Genomic DNA, 26592 nt, shown 5'->3' with positions numbered 1-26592 from the left:
GGGACATAACATTTCAATTTAAAATTTGATTACTTTTTGACAAACAATAAAGAATTTGTTTTCAGTATGAGCCTGTCCCATGAGATAATGAGAATTTTAGTAAATTACTAGAATATTGAGAATTATACTAAAATGCTATTTGCTTATTTAAAATGAAAATATAACTGGTAATCCTGTATTATATCTGGTGACCGTAAATGAAACAGAAGTCAGGAAAGTGGAACTCAGTGGTGGAAGGTTTTATATACATTTACAAGAAACAAAAGAAGACAAAAATATACAGAAAGGGAAACACACAGATTATGAAAATAATCTCTACAGAAAATATTTATCCACATAAGTTATCATTTACTAGAAACGTATTTTTTAACTCTCAAAGATTATGCCAATATTAAAGACTTATCAAAAGACCAAGAGAAAGAAACATAAAGCTTATTTTATTTTAGCAAAGAGAAAAATAAATCTCAAAATAAAAGAGGTATGCAGGAAGTTTTTTTTTGTTTGTTTGTTTTGTTTTCTGAACGGGGCTAGAAATAGGTTTTACTTTGTTTAAAAAATGCTATCGAATTTTTTAAATTTGATTCTTTAATTTTTTTAATTTGATTTTTTGATTTTTTTAATTTGATTTTTGAATTTGATTAACTACAGAAACTGTAGAAATTTGGTGATTAATGTCAGAAGCAGAAAAAGAAATAAATATGAGTAAGAAAAGTAAATGAATACAATCAGAAAAACAGGTGGCGGGTGGGGAAAGGGAGAGAAGAACAAAGGCAGATAGGAGGCAAAGGCAGAGCCAAAGAAAATCTAGGGTAAATGAAAAACTGACTAAGCAGGTGTTAGTTATTTAGATAAGCGAGTAAACATATTAGATGTAAGCTGTTTAAACTCATGTGTTAAAATATAAAATACTCTGGCATTAGATTGATAAAAATTTGCTTTCACCTAGGAATAATCACACTGAAATACTGAAAATAAGGGTTTAGAGAAAATTAACAAGTATTTATCCAAAAAAATTAGGCCACTGTTATTATATATAAGGCAAATGAGAATTTTAGAAAAAATGCAAGGAATACAGATGGACAACTATAGATACAAGGCAACAGACAAAATATGAAACATCAAAATATTAAAAAATTTTAAAGATAATATAACAGTCACAAACATAAATTCCTCAGTAGCATTATCACAATATACATCTGAGGCAAATTTTATGAATATCTATTTATATAGACAAGCCCCAATTGTAGTGAGATGTGTTATATATATGACTCATCTAGACTAATGAGTATACAGACATTTAGTCATCAATAGAAATACTTTGCAATGTTTGTGTACTTACTTTTCTTCAGTTTCAAAGTGTGAAGCCAAGTAGTAGAGCATGTTTTCAGAATTTCACAGCTCTGCAATAGAGCAAATATTAATACAGAATAACACCTTTCCCCTTCAACGTCAACTCCATCTAACCTAACTAGCATGATGCTTTGCCTTCTCACATGTTCTCTAGACATCCTACTCACCCTTCCTTTCTAGATCCACATTCTCATGATACTGTCTTCTAACAGCCTACTTGGATGCCAACACAATGCAGGCTTATGAAGATATCCAAGCAAAGAAGAAACAGGAACTGCAAGATATCAAGTCATAGTAAAATGAATAACTCAATTCTCACACATAAATATTTGGCAGAGTGTTTCGGCTGAAGCATTTACAGCTCTGACAAATCATCACACGGCTGCTCTGCAGTAAACATATATATTCCACGAAACTAATGTAAATGTTCAAATACCTCACTTTCTGTCTCAAGCTACTGGGATGTATCTCCAAGGAAAACTTCTCAGTGGTTAAATCTTTTTATTCAGAAAAAATATGAGAGGTTTTAAGTTAGCAATTTTAAAAGGCAACCCTTTGTTAAAATGATTGTTCATACTTTGGAAATTTGTGGCATGTTCACATTTGTTGCTAGAGCAGTTCTACTAAGACACTCATTGGAATATGTGATGCTTCTTGATAGGGACCTGTAACATGCCAGCTTTCAAGGGATGAGACCACGAATTCACATATATGCCATCTATCCTCAAATAACTGCTATCTACATAGGAAATAAAATGGAATAGGGGTGAAGTTTCAATTCTTACAGCTGGCATTTATTAAACTTTGCCTCAAAGATAATGTGATTTTTATGACTGACTTTTCAAATTAGCTTTTCTTCCCAAGTCCAGGCTCCCTTAATTTCCTCAGCCAATAAGAAAATATTTTTCAAAAATGCAAAAATTAGCAACAATTATGCTGACTCCACTACAGAAGAATTTGGATTCTGACTCATTGATTAGCTTTCCAGATGCTATTTTATAATCTACTCCTAACAGATCTGGATTAAGACTCATTCACAAGATTTCCAAAAGCAATTTTATAATAGGTTATATTCCAACAACATACTCATCCATTTTTCATTATCCTTGGGATAAAAATGTCAGCTCCATCTTAAGGAGGATATGTTTACATTTCTAAGAATTTGTATCACAACCACAGACCCAAATATGTTTCATGTAATTTTGCTCCATAAATATTTTTCTTAAATAAAAAATGTTACTTTATTAAAATGACCCCCAGTTTTAACCATTTCAGTGGTCTAGTTAAACAGTTTCATACCAACTCTCTAAAACCTAAATTCAAACTGACTATAGGCCACTAATCTCTTACTTTTATAGACTCGAAGACAGAATTTAAATTAGGGTTAATATTTATTTGTTTAATCTAAATCTTGGTTTCCTGGAATAATGAAGTTTGATGTTTAGCAAGAAAAGTACTTGAGTTTAAGCCAGTTGCAATACAAGCTTGCCTTCTGCATTATTATTGAGTAGCAGACATTAAGTGACTATAGTTACTGGGTATTAGTGATGGTAAACTTTCTCTTTTTCATTACAAAATAATCTGTGTAACTGTTGGGTATATCAGTGCTTTCAAATGTGCTGCTTAGAATAGGATTACCTGTGTAAATTCATGTCAAGAATTAACTTGTGATTTGGCTGTTTCCTGAATTTTATAATATACATGTGCAGAAATGTATTCAAAATTGAGTAAGGAAGCACACCTCTGTCAGCGTGCTATTAAACTTGAACATCAAGTATCATATATCGGTAGAGTGTTGGGTTTTTTTTTTATTATTTGGGATTTTTTTTTTAATTGAGAGAAGCTCTCTTCTGTTCAGAATGACTATTTCAAAATATCTCACTGTTTGTTTTCCTGTTCCATGACAGAGTTAACTGTTTTTTCCAGCAGTGGTGATGCATCGAAGTCCAGTTTTCTAGAAGGGGAGTGTCTCAACCCTAATTTTACTTTTCTAATTCTGGTAGCTGCAGGAATTTTTGAAAGTTTTGTTTAAGTAGTCTAATATATTTTATGTAAAGAGCATTAAATTTTGCTGTGTATAAATAGTCATAATCTAAAAGTGAATCAACATTTTCAATCCTTGAATCCTAGAAGTTTTGGGAGGCTGAGGCATGTGGATCATGAGACCAGGAGACTGAGCCCATCCTGACTAACACGGTAAAACGCAGTCTCTACTAAAAATACAAAAAATTAGCCAGGCGTTGTGGCAGGCACCTGTAGTCCCAGCTACTCCAGATGCTGAGGCCAGAGGATAGCATGAACCCGGGAGGCAAAGCTTGCAGTGAGCCAAGATTGCACCAATGCTCTCCAGCCTGGGCAACAGGGCAGACTCCATCTCAAAAAAAAAAAAAAAAAAGAAAAAATAAGAAAAAACTTCCGTCAGTGCCCAAGTGCCAAGCGCTTCCTGTAGTTCTAATCAAGCGTTACAGTAAATACTTGTAGAAAATAGTCAATATTTATGCACGCTTATTTTACTGACATCCATAGGTGGAAATAGTTGTAGATGTACTAAGAGTAATGTAGTAATATTATAGCTTCATTTACTTGCCTTTTTACTATATATAAATCTATCTTTGTCCCCAGTATGGTGTCACATTTGAATAACGTGCATAGTAAAGATTTCATGTTGTTATAAAAATCAAGTCTGTGAGTGCTACTTGTTTTATTTTTGGCAAAAATCTCTTCAGCAGTTTAAGAAAATATTATAATCCACTGGGCTGTATTGGGCATAAAAGTGCTACTAACACTTCTGTAGTTCTCTGTATAAAGTTATACATTTTATGACCAGTTTTGCAACAAATAAAATCAATCTACCGGTAAGATTAACAAGGCTTAAACTTGGGCAAAGTACAACAATAAGGGTCCCCGTGTAGTTGGTTATTTTTTCAAATCAATACTACAAAATTCTATGGAAAGGTTTACTCAGGAATATAAAAAAAAAAACAAAAACCTGGTTCTAACCGTTACTCTCTAGAGTAGCAGAGCTAAATATGTTACTCAGGATTTTATTTAATAATCTGTTTGAACTCCTTATCTGTCAACATGATTCTAAATTTGGGTTCTCTGCATCTGACATTTCTTAGTGCCTCATAGTCTTTATCACTGTTGACACATGGCCATCTCTAATTCAGGTTCTGACTCTGGATCATCACCTTTCATTCATGCATGGCAGGAGAAGAGTCCACAGTTCAATTGGTGTACTATTTGTCACACTACATACTACCTTCTGTTTAAGTAACAATTTGTGCAATTATTTAATTCACACAAATCAACAGAGGAAAGTGTAAGTAATAGATAGGATCACCAGAGTGTCTAAATTGTCAAAAGTGATCTTGCCACCTGGGAAAGAACCTATATTTATAAACTAATGAAATACTTGAAGCCAATTCATGAAGTATTATGACCAAAGTTTCCACAATAAAGATGCTATCTCAGTATCTTCCTGTTCCTACAACACAATACCTTAGACTGGGTAAGTTATGAAACCAGAAATATGTTTCCTACAGTTTTAGAGGTTGGGAAGCCCAAGGTAAAGGCACTGGCAGGTTCAGTGCCTGGCGTAGGCCTAGTTTCTGCTTCCAAGATGGTATCTTGTTGCTGTGTTCTCCAGAGAGGACAAATAAAGTGTCCTTAAATGGTGGAAGGGCAAAAGGGCCTAGTTATTTCCACTGAGCTCTTTTATAGGGTTGCTAATTGCACGCTTAATTGCCTCCAGAAGCCCCCACCTTTTAATTCTATCACACTGGAGGGTTTAAATTCCAACATATGAACTCTAGAGGGACACACACATTCAAACCACAGGTATTAAATGTAAAGACCAGAGGCAATATTGTACTATTCATAAAGCCTGGGAATTTCTGTGTGTTTTTATGTTCCAGGAGAAAACTGAAATGTGCTGGCAAAAGATGACCTCATTTTACAGATGGCAGTCCTTCACTGGAGAGGAAAGAAAATAGCTTAATCTTTAAAGAGTAGGCCTGAGGTTGATCAATATGATAGGTTATACTCATTTAAAATTTAGGAAATATAAGCTTACAAAAACAGCTCTTTTTAGTGTAATGAATGAGAAATTCCGTGACTGGAGAAGCTGTCGAACATCTTCATTGATTCCAGAATCATCTTCTCTAAAACAGATGGGCGTGAAAGCACAAAATACACAAACACATTTATAAAACATTTTAAGTGTTTAAAAATGCAGTAATATAATTCCATCGTGTATGCCAGTGAATTAATTTTTAAAATTGAAATCATTGCTATCATCAATGGAAAACAAATAGGTCATCTCAATGAAGGAAGTGATTAATTTCCCTCAAGTGTCCTGTGCTTCAGATTTGAATTAACCGGGAATCTAGGGAACATTCATATGTTGCTGTAATTCAAGCAAGACTTAGCAGGTCTATTAATTGGACAGATAAATGTATCTGCTAGGCCAGAATCAGAACATGGAAGGGAAGCAGAGAACCAGAGGAGGGAGGGAGGCAATGTATGCCCCTGGAAGCAACCTTGGACTGGCAGCCACCTTCACTGTTTGGTTCTTCTACAGCCAGCTAGCTGACATTGACAGCCTCTTATTTCAGCTCTTTTTTTCATTTATTATTATTCTTAATTTTTTGTTTGTGTTGAAACTGAGTCTTGCAAATGGACGGCAGCCCTTCTTAGCGTTTCAGCGATTACTCTGATGTGGATCCTTTCCATATCTTTTACTCTGCTCCTGATCTCTATACCTAGCCTCCCATCCACATTTCTGATAGTTTCCTTCCATACACACTTAGAAACTCCACAGCACCAGCTTCATCCCAGGAGTGATCATCCCAGTCCTTCACTCATGAGCCATCTTCCATCCACCCAGTAACTAGCACTGGCACATTCCCACTCCCTGTCCTGTGGCTGCAAGAGGGGTCTTCCTCATCATCTGCCTGGAATACTGAAACAGCCCTGTCAAGGCTCTCTGTGAATTCAGTCTCTGCCTGCGAGAAACCTGTGGTCATCTGCACCAGGCATTCCCTGAGGGGAAGATTGTATCTCATGTACAGTGTCTCTGCTCTGGTAGAGTCCAATGCCTTGGTATTCTGGGCTCTGATAATCTGCCTTTTTCTTTCCAGATTGATTTCCCATAACACCACCAACATTGTACTACAAATGTTTCATCTGTACCAACCCATTTTCTGGGGTCTGACTATGGCTGTAGCTTCCTTGCTTGGCATTTGCCTTCACTATCTCCTCAGCTGGTGACATTTCCATTCTGTCATAAAGGCTGATATGCTGTTGGAGACCAAACTGAAATTCCAACTCTTCCTTATTTCTGAAGTGAAAAGTAATCACTCCAGCACATTAATTGTGCAATATCTTGTACCTGCTTCTTGAAAATATACACATACTTGTTTCCTCTATTTCTATTTCTACCAGGGAAGGCCCATATTTCACCAAATTGTCTGTTCCCTCTGCATCATGGCACGGGTCCCTACATCTCAAATGTTTAAATAGACCTCATTTTCAGAAACAATTATGCTGACCTTTCTCTTCCAGTTCTGCCCATAACCTATTTTTTTTATGAGTAAGCAATGCAAATATACAGAAGAATTTATAGGTTCACGAGAGGGTCATGAACCTTTTTGCTCTGCCTTGTTCTAAAGTCATCAGCAGGGACTGAGTTAGTTTCAAAAACAGGAGAAAAGCAACACAGTTTTTTGTCTGTCTCCATGCGCCATCTCTTCTCAATCCTTCTCATGAAATTAAAATACCTTCAGAGACAGTTGATCATTTCTGCAAGTAGAAATGCAACTTTCTGTGTGCTAGAAGAACAAGAAGAAAAAAGTTACTTATAAATGAGATTGCTTTGTTATATGAAATAGTAATTTCAAGATAGTAATATTGTTTAAGCACCTCTTTATTAAGGAAGAAAGGAAGCAAAACTACTTCACTGCTCTGGTTTATATTTTGTACCTGCGTGGTGGAATACTGAAACCTCTTTGGACACAACGGAAAGAAGTGAAGTATGTCCATTGTGCCCCTTGCATCAGAGAGAGCATATTTCAGCATTTTCAATTTCCATTGAGCCTAGAAGAAGTGAAATGATGAATAGAAAAAATTCTCAGTAACACCAATGTTACTTACTATGCTGCTTAATAATTTATTATTATTATTATTATTATTATTGAATCTCATTCTTTCACCTAGGCTGGAGTGCAGTTGAGCAGTCAGCTTAATGCAACCTCCACCCCCTGGGTTCAATTGATTCTCCTGCCTCAGCCTCACAAGTAGGTGAGATTACAAGCCCATGACACCATGCCTGGCTAATTTTTGTATTTCTAGTAGAGATGGTGTTTCACCACGTTAGCCAGGATGGTCTCAATCTCCTGACCTCGTGATGCACTCATCTCAGCCTCCAAAAGAGCCACTGCACCCAGTAAATAATTTCTAAATCCAGTATTATAATCTATATTCCACCTCAGAGGCAGAACACCAAGTTATTCAGTTGAATTCCTTTATCTTATTACCTTGTTTTAGTCCCTTTCCCAGGTCTGTGACAAACGGCTGCTGGTCAAAACTCCCTCTTGTAGCCATGGCCCCTACTCATCTGCTTCAGCCCAACTCTACTGCAGTCTTGGGTAATGGTTTGCTGACCATCTGCCTCAGTGTCTAGAAATTCAGGATGACACGAGCTTGGTTTGATTCACTGTTGTATGATCAGCCCCAAGGAAACTGCCCAGCAGAGACAGATCAGGTCTTACAGAGTGGTTTCCAAAACGCATTTATTCTGGAATAAGAAAAATCAAACTTCTCAAAATCTCTTGCCTCTTTAAGTAATTCTAGATGTTGCTGAATGCCATGACTATATCCAAGAAACTGCTAACCAGACATTTTGGAAATATTTTTAAGATGTATTTCCAATGTTTGGGAGGGACTAAGAGGTGGCTTTACTTGAGAAAATTACTTTCATATTTGAGGATGAAACACTTTGGTCCCAAAAGAAAAGAGCCTGGCTGTTTGCTCATCCCTGAAACAAAGGACAAAGCTCCCACTCTTGTGGGAATTAAGGGACAGGAGAGACCAATGGGTGGAACAGGAGGATTTTATTGGGCGTACGTTGACTTCGCGGAATAACATTTAAAGACTGAGCCCTGAACAAAGATAGGGCTTGACTTTCATACATGCAACTGAAGAGGGTTGGCCAGCTAATGGCATGAAATCTGCAAGATGGGCAAGCAAGCTTATAGAAGTAGAATGAAGAGAGTTTTTAAAAAAGTGACAGGTGTTATAACTCAGGCATGTATCATGACTTTCAATAATATATGGATGGGAAAACAGAAACCTACAAAATTTTTGTCAACTTCCAGAAGTAGTTATAAAAATATATGTGAGAGCAGATCAAAGAATAATGGTATTGGGTGAGAGTACTATAGAGGGGAAACTGATAAGAACGTGTTATTTTCACTCCTGCTCCTGGAACCCATTCTTTACAGGCCCCAGCTCTGCTGATAGTGCTATCAGAGCCCCAACACGGCCTGGCTTATCCCTGGGTTTTTGGAGTGAGTCAGCTCAGTACACAGAATATGTTTTTTTTTTTAACATTCCCTGTTTCATTTCCACCTTTCATGCTTTTCGTAAATGAGGATTAATAGAGAGAATCACCTAGTAATTCTTCAAGGGGGAGCAGTTCCCTATTTGGCAGGGGTTGATGTTTAGTTAGAGCCATTAGTCGAGTAGTCGTGTGTTTGTTTACAAGAGCCTCTATGGCTGCTTGTTTTTAACAAGGAGGGTAAGAGACAAATCAGAACAAGGCAGAATCCTAGTATGGCTAGAACTATTTTTACTAAGATCTTAAATTCTTCAAAGGATGAAAACAAGCCCCCAAAGAGGGAAACTGGAGACTACCCTTTAAAAGGCTGGACTGTAACATGGGCCAATTTTTGGATTTTGGAAGTTGTATTCTTAATGATCTTTCTGTTGGTATTAATTCCTAGGCAGCATTTAGTTAGACTGAACTTTCCACATACCCTTCCTTCCTGGACTAGGAAGTATTTTAAAGACAGTCTATTTTGATGAATAGCATTCTTCATTTTTGTGGCTTGTTGGGCCTGCAGATTTAGGGTCTTTGCAGTGTTATTAGTAATAATTTTCAGCACTGCCTGTAACCTTATGTTGCGGTAGAATATGTAAATAGGAGTGCAGTATCCCCAGATTCCATTTTCTGTCCAGGTGGCTGAGCCATGGTGTTGGAATTTTTAGGGGGTCATTTATTGTTTTACCAGTTTCTTATGGTTATGTCTTTTGTTTGTTTGTTCTGTATTTGTTTTATAATAGACCGGATACCCTAAAGATCCTCCCTGTCCTAAGGCGATTAGAAAGGAGACAGCCTATTTTTTTCCAGTACACTGGCCCCTGACCATTTAGCCAGCAAAGGGCAATATGCCCATGGCCCACAGATCCAGTAGAGCTCAGAGGGCACCTGACGGGTATTAGGAGCATTAAGTTGGTACAAAGAATGCTTTAAAGAAGGGAATCAGGAGAATGGGCCTGGTTGGGGCAGTTTGGAATTATTTTTACCCCAACATACAGTTTTTCCTACTGTTTTATTGTAATATTATTGTTCTAGGCAAGTTGACTTTCCTACTGGGCCTGTAAGGTTTTTCTCCAACAAGAAATGCATAATATTCTGATAATGGAGGTCTTTAAGAATCAGATGCTCTGGCTTGTGAACACAGGTTCAGGGGAAGAGACAGTAAGAGTGAAGTTATCTTGGGGCATTAGCTTTCTTGCCTCCCATGGCCATTGGTGTCCCATGTTGGTCCAACCACAAACATAGCATGAGGAGATATGTAGGCTGCTGGCTATGTTTTCAGCCAGTTGAATATACATCAACTGAATAGGCTTCCATATACTTCAACTGAATAGGCTTCTGGCTAAGAGAGAGGGTTCAAACAGTTCCTGGTTGAAATTTTTACAGAATGATTTTAAAACAGAGTTTTCACGTGTAACCAACCGAGATTTCTTGATAATATGTAAATAGGATTTTGAGTCTGTTTTCTGGCCACTAACTTGTATTCCTAGAGGAGCCTTTAAACTTGTAGTCCATACAGCCAGATACGGTTTTAAGTTACTGAGATTTTCCAGGTAGCAAGTGCTTGTCTTACAATTTGTTTTTGCTGTAAGTATGACTCACCCCAGTGATTGCAGGTTACAGGACTAAATTATGCAGTTCCAGCAAATCGTCTCTGAGAAACTGGCAAAGAAAGCAAGGGGTGAACCTATATTTTTGTGGCAACTATTATAGTGCTCTTCAGAATCAGAGATTATGGGAAAGGTTGAGCCCATGGATGTTAACTGGCATATATTAAAGGATAAGGACATAACTCCCCCATGGGAGGATGAGACCTTGGTTTGGTGTAGCAGGTTTCCTTCTATTGACCCATGAATTTTAAAAGAGGTCTCAGGTAGGAATTTGGGGTTATAACATGTATAAGTCTAGCCATTTCCTGGGTCACCGACTGAGTAGTTTCATTGTGAGTACAGGTTTCTAGGCGGGTCCCTGTACACTTTTAATGAGTGTGATATAACAGTTTTGGTCATGGTGCTCCCTGACCATATTGTTAGTGCAGTGTGGGCACTCTTCTCTGGTCTCCTTTTCTGAAACAAATAAGGGGAGTATTATAGTTAGGAGGAAAAGAAGTGGGCTTAGCTTTCCTTGTGCCTGGAATAGGAAATAAGTAAAGAGTAACATGTTTATACCAGGGAGGAAAAGAAGAAGTTTTTACACGGGGGAGGAGGTTGAGCAAAGTGACAGAACAATAGTAAAACAATGATTGGATTTAAGATTTTTATCACTATTTTATTATTATTTTACTCCAGCTTCAAATGTACGTAGAGTAGTCAGCTTCCAGGATGACTACAGCAGGGCTGTTGACTCCTCAAGTTTTAGCTGAGAACAGACTAGTCACCTTTCGGAATGACCAGAGTAGGGCTTCATCATTTCTCATGGCAACTTGGTCATAGAATTAGCCAGCTCAGATGGTCTGGGTCATGTTTGCTGGTTCACTTGTCTTGGGCTGCAAGTTTTAGTTGACTGTGGTGGATCCAATGCACAATTTCTGCAATGTTAACAGTAGTGGAAGTGGACAAGGTTGCAGGATGGAGCCCATCCCATATGGGTTCTAGAGTGGTTGGATTTTATTTCTGACCTACACAGAGTCCCCAGGTCTAAAGTGGTGAGCTGTGTTTGTTGGGCTTATGGACAATCTTTCCCATACCCAGCCATGGACCTCTTGCATGGCTCTCTTTAACGCCTGCATTTGCCTTCTTAAAGTTAATTTCCTAGTTTGCAAAGTTCACCCCTAATTTGAGCTATGATTGGGGGTGGCCAGTGGAAAATAGTCCCTGAACTGTCTCAGTCACAAATTTCAGTCCATTTTCTGACCCCAGAGTTAGAGGCATTCTCAATCTGGGGATATCGTCTCTTAACAGTGCTTCTGTTACTTCTCATGATTTCTCTCTTAGGGTGGGGAAAGCCTCAACTCACCCTGAAAAGGTACAGAAAATCACCAGTATGTACTTACAGCCCACTGATTGGGGCATCTCAGTGAAGTTTCTAAGAAGGTTTTCACAGGGTGTGGCTCCCATTTCCTGAATTCCCAGGGGCCAAGTGGGCCCTTGTCATGGGATGTTCTGGGCACAAGTTAGACATTGTTTGCAGACAGATCAAGTGATGACAGTGAGCTGTGGCACATAGAAATGGTGTCCTAACAGTGTTTTCAGTGCCATTTTTCCCATGTGGGTTCCTTGATGGAATTGTTTTGCAAATTTTGGGGCCAGCATTTCGTGGTTGGCTAGCCTCCTATTGGAGAATTTTCACCATCCCTTTTTATATATTTTCCAGACCCTTGGGAAAAGCAGAGCTTCTCATTTGGAGGTAACTTGAAACCTCTGAGAGGTGCATATTTGGGAGGAGAGTCAGCTATGGCTGTCTGTCTGTCTATGGGTAGTCATTGCTGCCCCTTTTGCATACCTGTCTACCTTTTTGTTCCTTTTGGCCTCCAGTGATCCTGGCTTTTGGTGCCCCTTGCAGTGCATAACAGCTGTCTTCTTTGGAGTCCATACAGCATCTAAGAGTTGCAGAATTTTTTCTTTGTACTTTATTTTTTTTTTTTTTTTTGGCCCACCGCAGTTAAGAATCCTTTTTCTTTATATATAGCCCCATTATCAGGCAGCGTGGCAAAAGTGTATTTGGAATCAGTATAAAAATTGGCCATTTTACCTTTTGTCAGCAGAACGCTCTCATTAGGGCTATTAGCTCTGCCTTTTGGGCTGATGTTCTGGTGGGCTGAGCTTCTACCACTGAATCTAATGTTATCACTGCATACCCAGTTTCACGGACCCCTTTCAGTATGTAGTGTTTAATATCTGGGTCCCAGAGGGGTTGCTCTATAAGGTCTTTCTGGCTTGAGAATACAGCATCTACTGTTTCCACAGAGTCATGAAGGAGGACCCCCGGTTTCATTGGGACTAAGGTAGCCAGGTTAAGGGTATTTATTATTTCCAAAGTTATGTCGGGATTTTTGCATATGAGCCCCTGGTACTGAGTCATTCTTGGATTTGATAACTGATAGTGTGCTGTCTAATCCAGTAAAGTTAGAACTGACTGTGGTATACCCAGATGGTCAGTTGTTGTCCTAGAGCTAGTTTTCTATCTTGTTGTTCCAATAGGGTGGTGGCAGCTAGTGCCCTAAGGCAAGGAGGCTATGCTAGGGCCAAGGAGTTCAATTTGTGTGGATAAGTACATCACCGGGCAAATTCATGACTTCACAACTTGGGTCAGGACACCTATAGCCAATCCCTTTTATTCATGGACATGTGGAAAGAAAGGCTTACTTATATTTGGCAGTCCTATGGCTTGGGCCTGTGTTAAGGCTTCTTTGGCTTGTTTAAACACCTTCTTTTCCTGGACAGCCTCTCAAAGGAGGGGTCTCCTTTCCCCTCTCTTTGTGCCTTTATATAAGGGCTTGGCAATTAGTGAGAAATTTGGGATCCAGATACAGCAGAACCCTGCATTCCCCAAGAATTTTCTCATTTGGCACTGGGTGGTTTGAGTTGAGAGTGCATAAAGACACGGCTTTTGCTCACTGCTGAGCTGGTGTTCCCACTGGCTTACTATGAAGTCCAGATATTTGACACTTCCTTGGCAAATTTGGCCTTCTTTCTGAATACCTTATAACCAGTTTTCCATAAAGGAGATGGAGGAAGTCTTGGATTCCTTGGTAGCTGCCCCCTGGGGTTGGGGCTGCTAGGAGAAGGTCGTTTATGTATTGTAGCAAGGTGTAGTTGTCATTTGGTGTGGTGAAGGCCTTGATGTCTGAGGCCAGTGTGTCTCCAAAGATTGTAGGAGTGTTTTTGAATCTTTGTGGGAGTCTAGTCCATGTGAGCTGCTCCCCTGTGCCTGTGACTCAATTGTCCCATTGAAATGCAAAGATGGGCTAATTGGTGCCAGGCAAAGACAGAAGAAAATATTCTTTAAGTCTAGTCAAGTAAATTAGGCAGCACTTGCCAGAATGAATCTTATAAGCATGTACAGATTTGGTATCACCAGGTGGATGGTTACAGTAGCCTGGTTCATTTCATGTTACCAGACTCTGTATTTTGTTTTGGTAGCAGTGGAGTGTTCCAGGGTGACTCACACCAGACTAAGATTCTGTGTTTGAAGGGTCACTTTAAATGTTTGTGAATACCCCACGTGTCTTCTCAGAGAAATAGGTATTGGTGAACCTGAACTGGAGTTGCTCCTGGTTTTAGCTTTACTATTATCAGTGCCTGATTTACAGCCTTTACAGCCAGGCTCAGTGGGTTATTGTTAGCCCTTACTCCAAAAATTTTACTCAGTAGTGTAACACTTTCTCCAGCCCTGGCTTATGAGACAGTCTGGTGACTGTTTTGTCTATATTCTTCATTCCTCAGCCTGCAGAATAATGAGGGTTAACACCATGACCTTTGCGTGAGTTAGGCTTAAAGTTATATCCTCGTGTGGCCCAAAAGAAATCTGTGCTGTCAGTTTCTGGAGCAGATCCCTTCCATGTAGGGGATCTGAGCAACTTGGGAGGTATAGGAATTCATGTTGGACTTCTTGTCCCTGTATGACATACCTTCTAGGCCAGCAAGATGGCCTCCTTTCTGGATCCCTTGTAGCCCCAATAATAGTTGTATCATGTTTAGATAGTGGCCCTATGGACTATGTCACTACTGAGTGTTTAGAGCTGGTGCTAACCATAAAGTCCATCTGTTGCTCCCCTACTTCTACTGTGATCCTGGGCTCCTGGGGACTTGGGAGATGGAGCCCGGTCTCGCATAGTCTTCCTATTTTTCGGTCTCTGCCAGCCCAGTTAAGTTGATGCCTGGCTCCCTCATGGTGTGGTGGTCCTTGGCTGGCTGTTTGATAGTTTTGTGTCCTCTGTTATTTCTTTTACTACCCTCTAAGCACTTATTTTTCCAGGGACCCCTTTTTTTGCAGTGCAAATATTGATCCGTATCTAGTCTCAGCTGACTTTTGGGTCTCTGCCCTGCTTGGCCCCTTCCACATCTGAGTCTGCATCTGCATCTGCTTGTGATGATAGCTTCCCTTTCCATGAGGGCTGCCACTAGCAGATCGGCCTTCTTCCTGAGTCTCCAATCAGCCTCACTTTGTGCTTTCTGGTCACAGTTAACGTACACCTTGGTGGCCAATTCTGAAAGCTGGATGGCATTCATGCCTGCAAAACCATCTAGCTTTTGCAGTTTTCATCTTATGTGCCCCTGGGCTTGTCCTACAAATGCTGCATTTACTATCTGCTGGTTCTTATCCTTGGGGTCAAATGGAGTGTAAAGCCAGAATGCCTCAAACAGTTTCCAATAAAACTTGCTAGGGCTCTCATCAGTTTCTTGAAGCACTTCTGAGATTTTTTCTATATTGATTACCTGTCTTCTGCCTTCCTTTAGCCTTTGCAAGAGTGGTTTTCAGTATGCCTGCAGATGCTGAAACTGGTCAAATCATTTGGGTCCCAGTGGGAGTGCACTTCTGGGAACTGGACCTGAGAGTATGCCCGGAAATTAAATGTGCCTTCTGGCACATGGGCTTCTGGCCAGTTGAGGGCTGAATGAGCCATCCTTCCATGCTGTTTGGTGTTAAACAGCATCAGGAGAAGATGTTTACTATCTGGACAAATTGAATTATGTGTCTGGAAAATGGACTGTATCAGATCTATGAGGGCCAGAGGCTTCTCCATGTAGGAGAGAATATGGTGTTTCCAGTTAGGGGATCAGTGATTGAAACAGGCTGGTAGATAAGGGTCCATTTCCCTCCTTAAGTATGGCCATATTCATCAAAGTAGAGGCCTCCCCAAGTCTCCTTGAAAGGCATCTGCAGAACCAGGGCATGGCCATAGCAGAGGCAGCTCACTTGATTATTCTTACACTCCTCCTTGACCTCCTGGGGCAGGGGCTCTGATTTCTCCCTTTGGGGTGAAACCCGGGGTGTGTCACCATCTGAGTTTGACTCCTCATGGGCCATTGGCCTTGGTAAAGGGGGGCTAACTGGGGTATAGGGAGGAGGGATTTCTGTCTCCTCTGGTGGTTTCTGCAAAGCCAGTTTTTCTTGCCCTTCTTATGGCTTTCCCTTTTTCTCCATTGCTGCTGGTGAAGCTGATTCCTCTTTCACTTTAGGCTCAGCTTGAGCAACAAGCGTTTTGCAGTAAGCCATCAGGAAGGACTGTAGCCATGCTGGTTGGGATGATATTTAGCCATAAGTCAATATAAAAAAACTGGTCTGCATACCCTGGCTATTCTCTGACCCCAGTCACCACTTGATGTGCATGGCCAATTATTCCCCATCTATTGTTCCTTCAGCTGGCCACCCAACACTAAAATAGGGCTACTCTATTTTACAAAGACTCTTTTACCTCTAGGGAGTCGACTTGATACTGCAATTCCCAGTGTAACATTTCTTAAACTTTTTAATGTGTATTCTAATATAGTGGGTTTTGACAACTTCCCTCACATTTCCTCCCAGTTATAGTGTCATACACTTACTCTTTTACTTTTGCTTCAGAATGATTAGACCACCTCTCTTGTGGGAGTATTTCAGATGATGCTTAGCTTTAATGGATGGTTTGTATAACCCCTGAACCCAGACCACCACAATCACTAAATTGTGTGGTGCCTGACTAAGCCATATGTGGTAGTTCTGGAGGACGTTTGCCAGTAGTCCTGGTTGGTCCCACACTTCACTTGGGACATATGGTCTATGCTAAGAGACTTGCAGCCCCACATACATCACCCTACTCTTGCACATGCATTCACACAGTTTCCACTCTCAGTTCCTCTTCAGAGGTTGTGGTGTAGGTTTCATCTGAATTAGAGAGCAAATCTTGTGTCCTAGTTTGGATAACTAGATACACACTGGGAGGTGATCAGACTCCCATTCCATCTTTATGGTATGGGTCCTTCCTTGGGCCCCAAACCTTCCCATGGTTCAGCAGCATGCTGTCCCTGGAATTGTCCTGTAGCCCTTTAAGTTCCATTGTGCTTTCGGGGGGTGCACAGGGTTACAGGACATCTGGCCTCTCTTTCAGGTTGAAGTTCTTCTGATGGTGCACCTGGGGTCACAGGTCTTTCCTGGCCTGGGGCTCCAGTCTGACAGGCAAAAGAAACAGCATACCTGTTGTCTCCAATCCTGGATGAGCTGCCAGAAAATGTTGCAGGAATTAAGGAATAGTAGAGACCAGTGAGTGGAAAAGAAGAATTGTATTGTGTGCACCCTGATTTAGCAGATTAACATTTAAACACTGAGCCCCAAATAAAGACAGGGCTTGACTTTTGAGTAGCTTGGATATTCTCTCTAGAAGTGTTCTTTGGATTTGTGTGTTGGTAGGTCATCCTCTTCTGGTTCATTGAGTGAGAGAAAACAGTATTTCCTTGAAGCCCTTTTTATCTGTGCCTACTGGACTTTGTCAGTTAGAAGCTTCTACAGTCCATCATCTGGGATAGATGAAAGACCTAAAAATCCCAGTAAATTTACATACTGTCACTCTTCAAGTTGTGAAGTCCCTAGAGAAAATGTCTTCCTCTTTCTACTTTTCAGAGTCTGTGCTCCCCTTCTGACATTATGTCAGAAACATTGGTGTGTTGCAGTGTAACTGGGAATTCTAAAAAGTGAAAGTTATAGAAAGCCTTTTAAAGTATCATGCAAAGAAATCATAGGAAGATAATATTACAGAGAATGGCATGATTAGATTTACCTACAATGAACTGATTGTATAAAATAAAGTTTTCACCAAAACTAAATAATCTCAAAGAAGTCTTTATAATATATGTGAAATATATGTGAAATAGCCAGTGATTTATAGCATATAAATAATATAGGACAGTGAAGAAAAGATAGAATAGCTTCCATACACTTGGAAAAATAATATCATTGGCAATGCTTTCAGAAAATGTAAGCAAAAATATGTCTTGCCTCAACTGCAGAAGGGATATAGTAATAACACCTTTCTCAGAGGTTTTCTTTGTTAAGTAACAAGTGATTTGATAGAAATCAAGCACTTATTTCTAGCTCTCTGGAGCAAAGTGAAAATTTGCAAAAGCAACTCTCATGACAGCCAGAGACTATAAGTGTAAGACAAAATTATTTTTTAAAAATTCAAACTCACTATCAAGAAAAACATCATTTCTGAGGTTTGGACTCCAATAATATTGGTTGAGATTAATCTTAGTAGTTTGTTGAAGTAGTCAATTGAGGAGTAAAGTCGGATATACTCCCAGGAAAGAAACCATTTCTTTGTTCAAGAGGGCTGGACCCCCTGCCTAAATCATTGGTGAAAGTTCGTATTGCTCAGACATTTAGTGGGAACATTTGAATCAATACCGAAAGCCATGTCCACAGATACTGGGATCTAACACAGAATGAGGTTTTTACTCAAAGCCATGACATAAAATTTCATATCTCAACCTCTATCCAGTGTGATATTCTAGACTGAAGAGATGATTTTCATATTACCTGAAAGATACAACTACCTTAAAATAAGAAACTGGAATAAAATACTAGATTGAACAATTAAGTTCTTAAAAACCTGAAAAGATTAACATAAAACTGCCCACCCACCAATAATAACTTTACGTTTAAAAGGTTATCTTTTATTTACCACTTCAAAGACAACATTGCAGAATCAATGTTGGAAGTTCCATGACCTAAGAGATAGTCAAGATGCTTAGGGGTCACCCTCAAAAATGAAAAGTTAAATCAAAAGAGTCTTCATAATAACTAGGGTTAGGTGTTTTTGAGGCTGAAGAAATGGAATCTAAGGGAAAAACAAGTGGGTAACAGGATACAAATTTTTTAAATAGACAATTATTCATCACTGTCTAAATGAAGCATACATTAAGGGAAATCAAATAATTTTTTTTTTTTTTTTTGACATGCAGTCTCGTTCAGTCACCCAGGCTGGAGTACAGTGGCACAATCTCGGCTCACTGCAAGCTCCGCCTCCCGGGTCCATGCCATTCTCCTGCCTCAGTCTCCCAAGTAGCTGGGACTACAGGTGCCCGCCACAATGCCTGGCTAATGTTTTTTGTATTTTTAGTAGAGACGGGGTTTCACCGTGTTAGCCAGGATGGTCTTGATCTCCTGATCTTGTGATCCACCCGCCTTGGCCTCCCAAAGTGCTGGGATTACAGGTGTGAGCCACGGCGCCTGGCCTGTTTGTTTTTTATACAGAAGATTCAGCATAAATATAGCAAGAATAAGTAATTTCCTAAGTAGATATGAAAGTAAGGTTGCCAGATGTAGGTGGAAGATACAGGAATTTAAATATCACATTTTAATTTGAAATTTGGCAATGTATTGACAAACAACAAAGAATTATATTTCAGTATAAGTCTGTCCATGCAATATTGAGAATATTACTAAATTACAAAGCTATTGAGAATTATACTAAAATGCTGTTTGTTGTTTATTTAAAATGAAAATGTAACTGGGAATCCTTCATTTTATCTAGTGACCATATATGAAAGGGAAGTTATGAAAGTTGAGCTCAGATTAGGAAACTTTCATCTACATTTAAAAAAAAAACACCATGAGACAAAAATGTTTAGAAAGGGCAACAGGCAGAATACAAAAATAATCTCTCCACAGAATATTATTCCACATATGTTTTTGTTAGTTAGAGATACATTTTTCAACTTATGAAGACTATGCAAATATCAAAGACCTATCAAAACACCAAGGAGAAGAAGAATAAAAGTTTCCTTGTTTCCTTTTTTTAGCAAGAAGAATAAATATCCAAATGAAAGAGGTATTACAAGAATTTTTTTATGAGGCTAATAAATGTTTTACTTTGTTAGAAAAAAGTTAACTAACTGGGTTCTACTGATTAGCTAAGAAAGTTGAGAAATATCGTGACAAATGTCAAAAGCAGGAAAAGAAATAAATATGAGTAAGAAAATTAAATCAACACAATTAGGAAAACAGGCGGCAGGTGGGGAAGGGGACAGAAGAACTAAGGCAGATATGCCAAAGCAGAGACAAAGAAAATCCAGGGTAGAACAACTCTCTGATCAGATATTAGTTAGAGAGATATGAGAGTAACCATATTAGATGTAAACGGTTTATATTTCTGTGTTAAAATATAAAGTACTCTAATATTAGATTGAGAAAAAATTGCTTTTACCTAGAAATAATCACCCTGAAATATTGAAAATAAAGGTTTAGAGAAAATCAACAGGTATTTATCAAAAAAGTAAGGTCACTGATATTATACAAGGCAAAGGAGAGTTTTAAGGAAAATACAAACAATAAAGACGGATAATAAAATATAATTTATAAGGTAACAGACAAAATAAGAAATACCAAAATATGAAAATATCTTTTAAAGATAATATAACAGTCACAAATTTAAATGTCTCAGCAGCACTGTCTCAACCTACACCTGAGGCAAATTTTATGAATATCTATTTATGTAGACAAATCCCAATTGTAGTGAGAGGTGTTTAATATATTACTCACTTAGACAGATGAGTATACAGAAATTTAATAGTTAATAGATATACTTTGCAATGTTTATGTACTTACTTTTCTTCAGTTTTTTAAAGTGAAGCCTAGTAGTAGAGCACATTTTCAGGATTTGACAGCTCTGCTAGTAGAGAAAGAATTAATACAGAATAACCCTCAGCCCCTTTAACATCAAGTCTATCTAATCTAAGTAGCACGTTGCTTTACCTTCTGACATGCTCACTAGTCATCATGCTCAACCTTCTTTTCCAGATCCACTTTCTCATGATACTGACTTCTAACTGGCTTACTTGGATGCCAGCAAAATACAGGCTTACCAGGATATCAAAGCAAAGAAAGAACACGAAATGCAAGATATCCAGTTTCTGTAAAAGGAGTAACTTACTTCTTACACATAAATGTTTGCCAGAGTGTTTCAGCATTGACAGCTCTGACAAATTATCAGACAACTGCTCTGCATTACAGATGTATATCCCACCAAACTAAAGTAGACGTTCAAACACCTTTCTGTCTCAAGCTGCTGAGATGTAGCTCCTGGAATACCTTCCAGTGAGTACATCTTTTTCTTTAGAGCAAATATTGCAGGTTATATGTTAGCAATTTTAAAAGGTAACACTTTGACAAAATGACCTTTCACTCTCGAAATTTGTGGCACATTCACATTAGCAAATTTGAATCTGCTTGAGAGAACATTTCTCTCAAGACACTCAATGGAATATGTGATACTCTTTGATAAGGACCTGTGACATGTCAGCATCAAAAGATGAGATGATAAATTCATATATATGCTATCTATTCTCAAATAAGTGTTACCTACATAGGAAATAAAGTGAAATTGGTGTGAAGTTTCAATTCTGACAGCTGGCACTTATTAAACTTTGGCTCATAGGTAACGTGATTCATCTCATGACTTTTTAAATTAGCTTTCTCTCCCAAGTCCGTGTCCCATTAATTTCCTGAGCCAAGAAGAAAATATTTTTCAATAATCCTAAAAGTAGGTACAATTCTGCTGACTCTACTAGATACTCTAAAAAATCTAGATTCAGACTGATTGACAAGAATTCCAGAAGCACTTTTATAATAGGTTTTATTTCAACAAAATACTGATCTAGTTTTTATTATCCTTGAGAAATAAATGTCATCTCTGCCTTAAAGAGTATTTGTTATACATTTTTCAGAATTTATATCAAAATCAATGACCTAAGTTATCTTTCACAGAATTTCGTTCTATGTATTTTTTTAAATTAAGAATTTTTACCTCACCAAAACAACCACCAGTTTAAACTATTTTTTAGTGGTCTGGGTAAACAGTTTCACATCCACTATCTAAAACCTAATTTCAAATTGGCCAAAGACCTGTAACCTTTGACTTCTATAGACTTGAAGATGTAAGTAATTTAAATTAGGGTTGGTATTTCATTTTCTTCTTATCTAAATCTTAATTCCTTGGAATAACAAAGTTTGGTGTTGCATAAGAAAACTGCCTGAGTTTAAGACATTTTCAAAAGAAATTTGCCTTCTGCCTTATTGTATTCCAGATAGTCAGTGACCATAGTTACTGGGTGTTAGTGATGGCAAACTCTGTGCAGTTCTTTATGAAATACTCTATATAACTGTTAGGTACATCAGTGTTTTTCAAATGGGCTGCTTAATACAGGATCCATTGTGTATATTCACCTTAAAATTTAACTTGTGATTTGGCTGTTTCCTGGATTTGAGAGCACCACATGTGCAGAAACGTACTCAAAATTAAGAAAGGAAGTATAATTTTATATGGACGCTATTAAATTTGAACATCAAGTATCACATGTATCAGTGGACTTTTCTTTTTTTTTTTTTCTTTTTTTTTTGGTTACTCTATAAAAATGCCTGTTTGGGATTTTTCATTTTAACTGAGAGAAGCTCTCTTCTGTATAGAACAAATATTCCAAAATAATTACGTGTTTTGTTTTCCTGTTGCGTGACAAAATTAACTATTATTTCCAGCAATGGTGGTGCCTTCAGAGTCCAGTATTGAAGAAGATGTAGTGCCTCAAGCCTAATTTTAACTTTCTAATTCTGGTAGCTATTGTCAGAAACTTTTGAAAGCTTTGTTTATGTAGCCCTTTTTTTATGTAAAGAGAATTAAATTTTGCTTTGTATAATTTTTTGTAATCTAACAGTTAATCCACATTGTCAATCAGTGTCAAGGGCTTCCTATTGTTCTACTCAAGTGTTACAATAAGTATTTGTAGGTAATAGTTAATACTTGTCTATGCTTATTTTAAAGATCTATATTGGTAAAAATAGTTGTGGATATATTAAGAGAAATGAAATAAAAGTATAGCTTCATTCACTTGCCTTTTTACTTTATACAAATCTTATCTTTCTTTTTCCCCAGTATGCTGTGACTTTTGAATAATGTGCATAGTAAAGATTTCACATTGGTGTGGTAATCAAGTCTGTGAGTGCTACTTGGTTTATTTCTGGAAAATTTTCTTCAGCCATTTAAGAAAATATTATAATCTACCGGGCTGTATTGGGTATAAAAGTGCCAAGAGCACTTCTGTAGTTTTCTGTATATAGTAAGTACTTTCCTGACTAGTTTTGAAACAAATAAAAGCCACCTACCTATGAGATTAACAAGGCTTAAACTTGTGCAAATTACAAGCAATCAGTGCCCATGTGTAGTTGTTTATTTTTCAAATAGATGGTATAAAAATTGAAAGATTTACTCAGAAATATAGAGCAACCAGTTCTAACAATTACTCTCTAGAGTTGCAGAGCTAAATATGTTACTCAGAGTTTTATTATATAATCTTTTTCAACTCCTTATTTGTCAGTGTAATTCTGAATTTGGATTGTCTGCATCTGACCTTTTTTAGTGAGGCCTAGCCTTTGTCACTATTGACACATGCCCACTCCTAATTGAGGTGCTGACTCTGGATCATCATCCTTTATTCATACATGACAGAAAAACAGTCAACAGTTCAATTAGTGTGCTATTTGTCACCTTCCTTTCTGCCTACTTTTAAGTAGCATTTTGTGCAATTATTTAAGTCACATGAATAGACAGGAAACTAAATAATACATAGATGTGATCACAGGCAGCCTCTAAATTATCCACAGTGATTCTGCCAAAAAACGTAGGACAATCTACAGGTTTCAGTAGAGATTTTTTTTCCAGTTCTGCATTGTAAACGTTGACTTTTAGAAAATAAAAATGAAATCAATTGTAAAGAAGGAGCCGTGTGTTTTAAAGTTAATGGAAACACTTGAAGCCCATTCATGAAGTATGAGGACCAATGGTTCCACAATAAATATGTTATCTCAGTACATTCCTGCTGCTATAACACAATACATTGGACTGGGTAACTTATAAAACCAGAAATAAATTTCTTACAGTTTTAGAGACTGAGAAGTCCAAGATCAAGGCATTGATGGTCTCCATGTCTGGTGAAGGCCTGGTCTCTGCTTCCAAGATGGCACCTTGTTGCTGTGTTCTCTAGAGAGGACAAATACAGTGTCCTCTAATGGTGGAAGGGCTAAAAAGCTTTGTTAGTTCCATCGAGTTATTTTATAAGGTCGCTAATTGCTCTCTTAATTGCCTCCCAAAATCTTGAATTTGTACTTCTACCATTCTGGGGTATTTAAATTCCAACATATAAATTCTGGAGGGACACAAATACTAAAGCCACAGGCATCAAATGCAAAGACCAGAGGCAATATTGTACTATTTCTAATGCCTAGAAAAATCTGTATTTTAATGTTCAGGTAGAAAACAGAAATGTGCTGGGAAAAATGGCCTCTTGTTTTACAGATGGCAGCCCAACTCTTCAGAGGAAAGAACACAGCCTACCCTTCCCAAATATAGGCCTAGATTTGACAAAGAAGATAGGTTAAACACATTTAAAAATTTGAGACCAAAATAAGAATGTTTTTTAAAAAGAACAGCTCCTTTTAGTGTAATGAATGAGACATTTTATGACTGGAAAAGGGGTTTCACTTGACTCGATTATTCTTGGTTCATACACTATAGTATCAAATACAATTAGGAAAAAACAAATACACTGGATTACACAGTGATTTTTATTGAGAGTTTTGTCTGATGACAGAGAAACATTTACAAAGGGGTAAATGTTATGTATCTTCTCATTATATTTGCATTAGAAGCTGGAGAGCAAACCTGGTTTTCAAGAGTCGTCTGGTCCTTTCATGAGAAAATCCTGTTCAATTACCAAAGGGGAGACAAAAATTAAAATGTAAAAATTTTGAAAATTTGTGTCAGATTTATTTGGTATCTTTGTAATGTTCTCAATTTATTTTCTGGGGAGTTTCTGGTCTTGCTTATCAATTATATTAGGATCAATTTCACAAGTTAGAAAATCCAATCCTTTCTTTTTATAGTCAGTAATTCTGACTGATTCAATAACTTCCTATGGGCAACCTCAAATTTCTAACCATTTATTTTGGCTGAAAAAAAAAGCAATTAACCGTTCACATATAAAACACAGTGTGGGGAAACCAAGTCCATTTCAACTTTGTCACTAGATTGAAGCATGTCTATCGGGAGCCTTCCTGAACCATGTTTCTTGAGCTCTGATTACCTGGGGGAAAGGGAAGAATTTTGAAATTAGTTATGCATTAATTTTATGAAATACTTGGCTAAGAACCATTTTTGAAACATATATGTAATTTGAAGCCTAAAAAAGCAGTGATTTATAAACACAAAATTTAGCAAGCACATCAAAATAAACCATAAGGTATGCATTTAACACCATGATGCTTCTGACATATAAAATATTAATGTCAGTACTAATGTCCTTCTTATATGATAATAGTTTTTTTTCTCTTGGTCCTAAAACAGTGAACCACCCTACCTTACAAACTTTGACAAACTAAAATCTCTTAAATATTTTATCTTAAGAATGAAATATTTTATCTTAACTGTTTATCGAAGGAGTAATACCTTTAAAAGACTCAAGGTTCCATCTGAACTTTCGATTTTTTATGCTTTTCACCTTTTTGTCTTCAACGGAGAAGAAAGATTACTTGGATGTGCATTCTTGTTTCAAGAAGTAAAAATAAACCACAGAAGCCCTGTGTGTCCCCGCCCACAGTGTGTGTGCCAGTGAACTAATTTTTCATAATGGAAGTCATTCCTATCATCAATGGAAAACAAATAGATCATCTCAATGAAGGAAGCCATTAATTTCCCTCAAGTGTCCTGCGCTTTAGAGTTGAATTAACCGGGAATCCAGGGAACATTCTTATGTTACAGTAATTCAAGCAAGACTTAGCAAGGGTGTTAAGTGGACAGAGCAATCCATCTGATAGGACAAGAATCAGAATACAGATGGGAAGAAGAGAACCTGAGGAAAAAGGGGTGCAGCATATGCCCCTGGAAACAAACTTGGACTGGCAGCCATCTCCACCTTTGGGTTCTTCCAGTACCAGCTAGCTGACACTGACAGCCTCTTCCTTAAACTCTGATTTCAAAGCAATATTCTGAAGCAAAGCACAGTCTACCTTTTTTACAGCCTTATTTAAGGATCAGATAAGAATGCACAAAAATTACCTTCAAAAACAACCATTTACTACCAAACTCCTAAGCTGCATATTCTACACAGCATTTCTCACTGCCTGTAAGACAAGAAGAGGACAGGGATTCCTTTTCGGGCACCTGCCACTCCTCTGAATTTGGACACTAATTGACTCTTCACTCACCTCAATGTAGTTACTAAAGGTGAACAATGAAGCAACTTGTACAGAGAATTAAGTCATAATTATTACCCTTTCTTGATCCAGTTTTTCTAGTTCCCTCTGTTCCCTTTCTAAAATGTAGGTTACTCTGCCTTCTTTTCTTCTCTCTGCCTTCATTCTTTCACTTGCTGTTTCCACATTTTTTTCTTCTTCCTTTTGTTCTTCAATTTCTTTCTGATCTAGATCTAATAGAACAGAAAATAAAGAATTGCTGCCCGTATCACATTGTTCAAATGAATGCAGGACCATTTGCAGGAGTCCTTGCCAAGATCCAGAGAGACTCTGCTGGGCTTTTGGTTGACATGTGACCTGTTTCAAGTTGCTCTTCCATGTTCATTGACTTCAGGCCCCCAATCCCACTCCTTGCCACTGCATTCCACTTCACTTGGCTGAGATGAATACAAGTCACCCTCATCATGGCCGACTCCAACTGACAT

At 38.0% G+C, this 26592-nt stretch overlaps 1 pseudogene; it reads right to left on the bottom strand.

The window, feature by feature from the left end:
- Positions 1-16917: 16917 nt before the first annotated feature.
- Positions 16918-26592, bottom strand: part of LOC129530367 (centriole and centriolar satellite protein OFD1-like) — a 47108-nt pseudogene continuing 37433 nt past the window's right edge.

This window comes from Gorilla gorilla, chromosome Y (assembly GCF_029281585.2).
Source record: "Gorilla gorilla gorilla isolate KB3781 chromosome Y, NHGRI_mGorGor1-v2.1_pri, whole genome shotgun sequence".
NCBI lineage: Eukaryota > Metazoa > Chordata > Mammalia > Primates > Hominidae > Gorilla > Gorilla gorilla.
The sequence above is the reverse complement of the archived record's forward strand: the minus strand, read 5'-3'. Positions and strand labels throughout refer to the sequence as shown.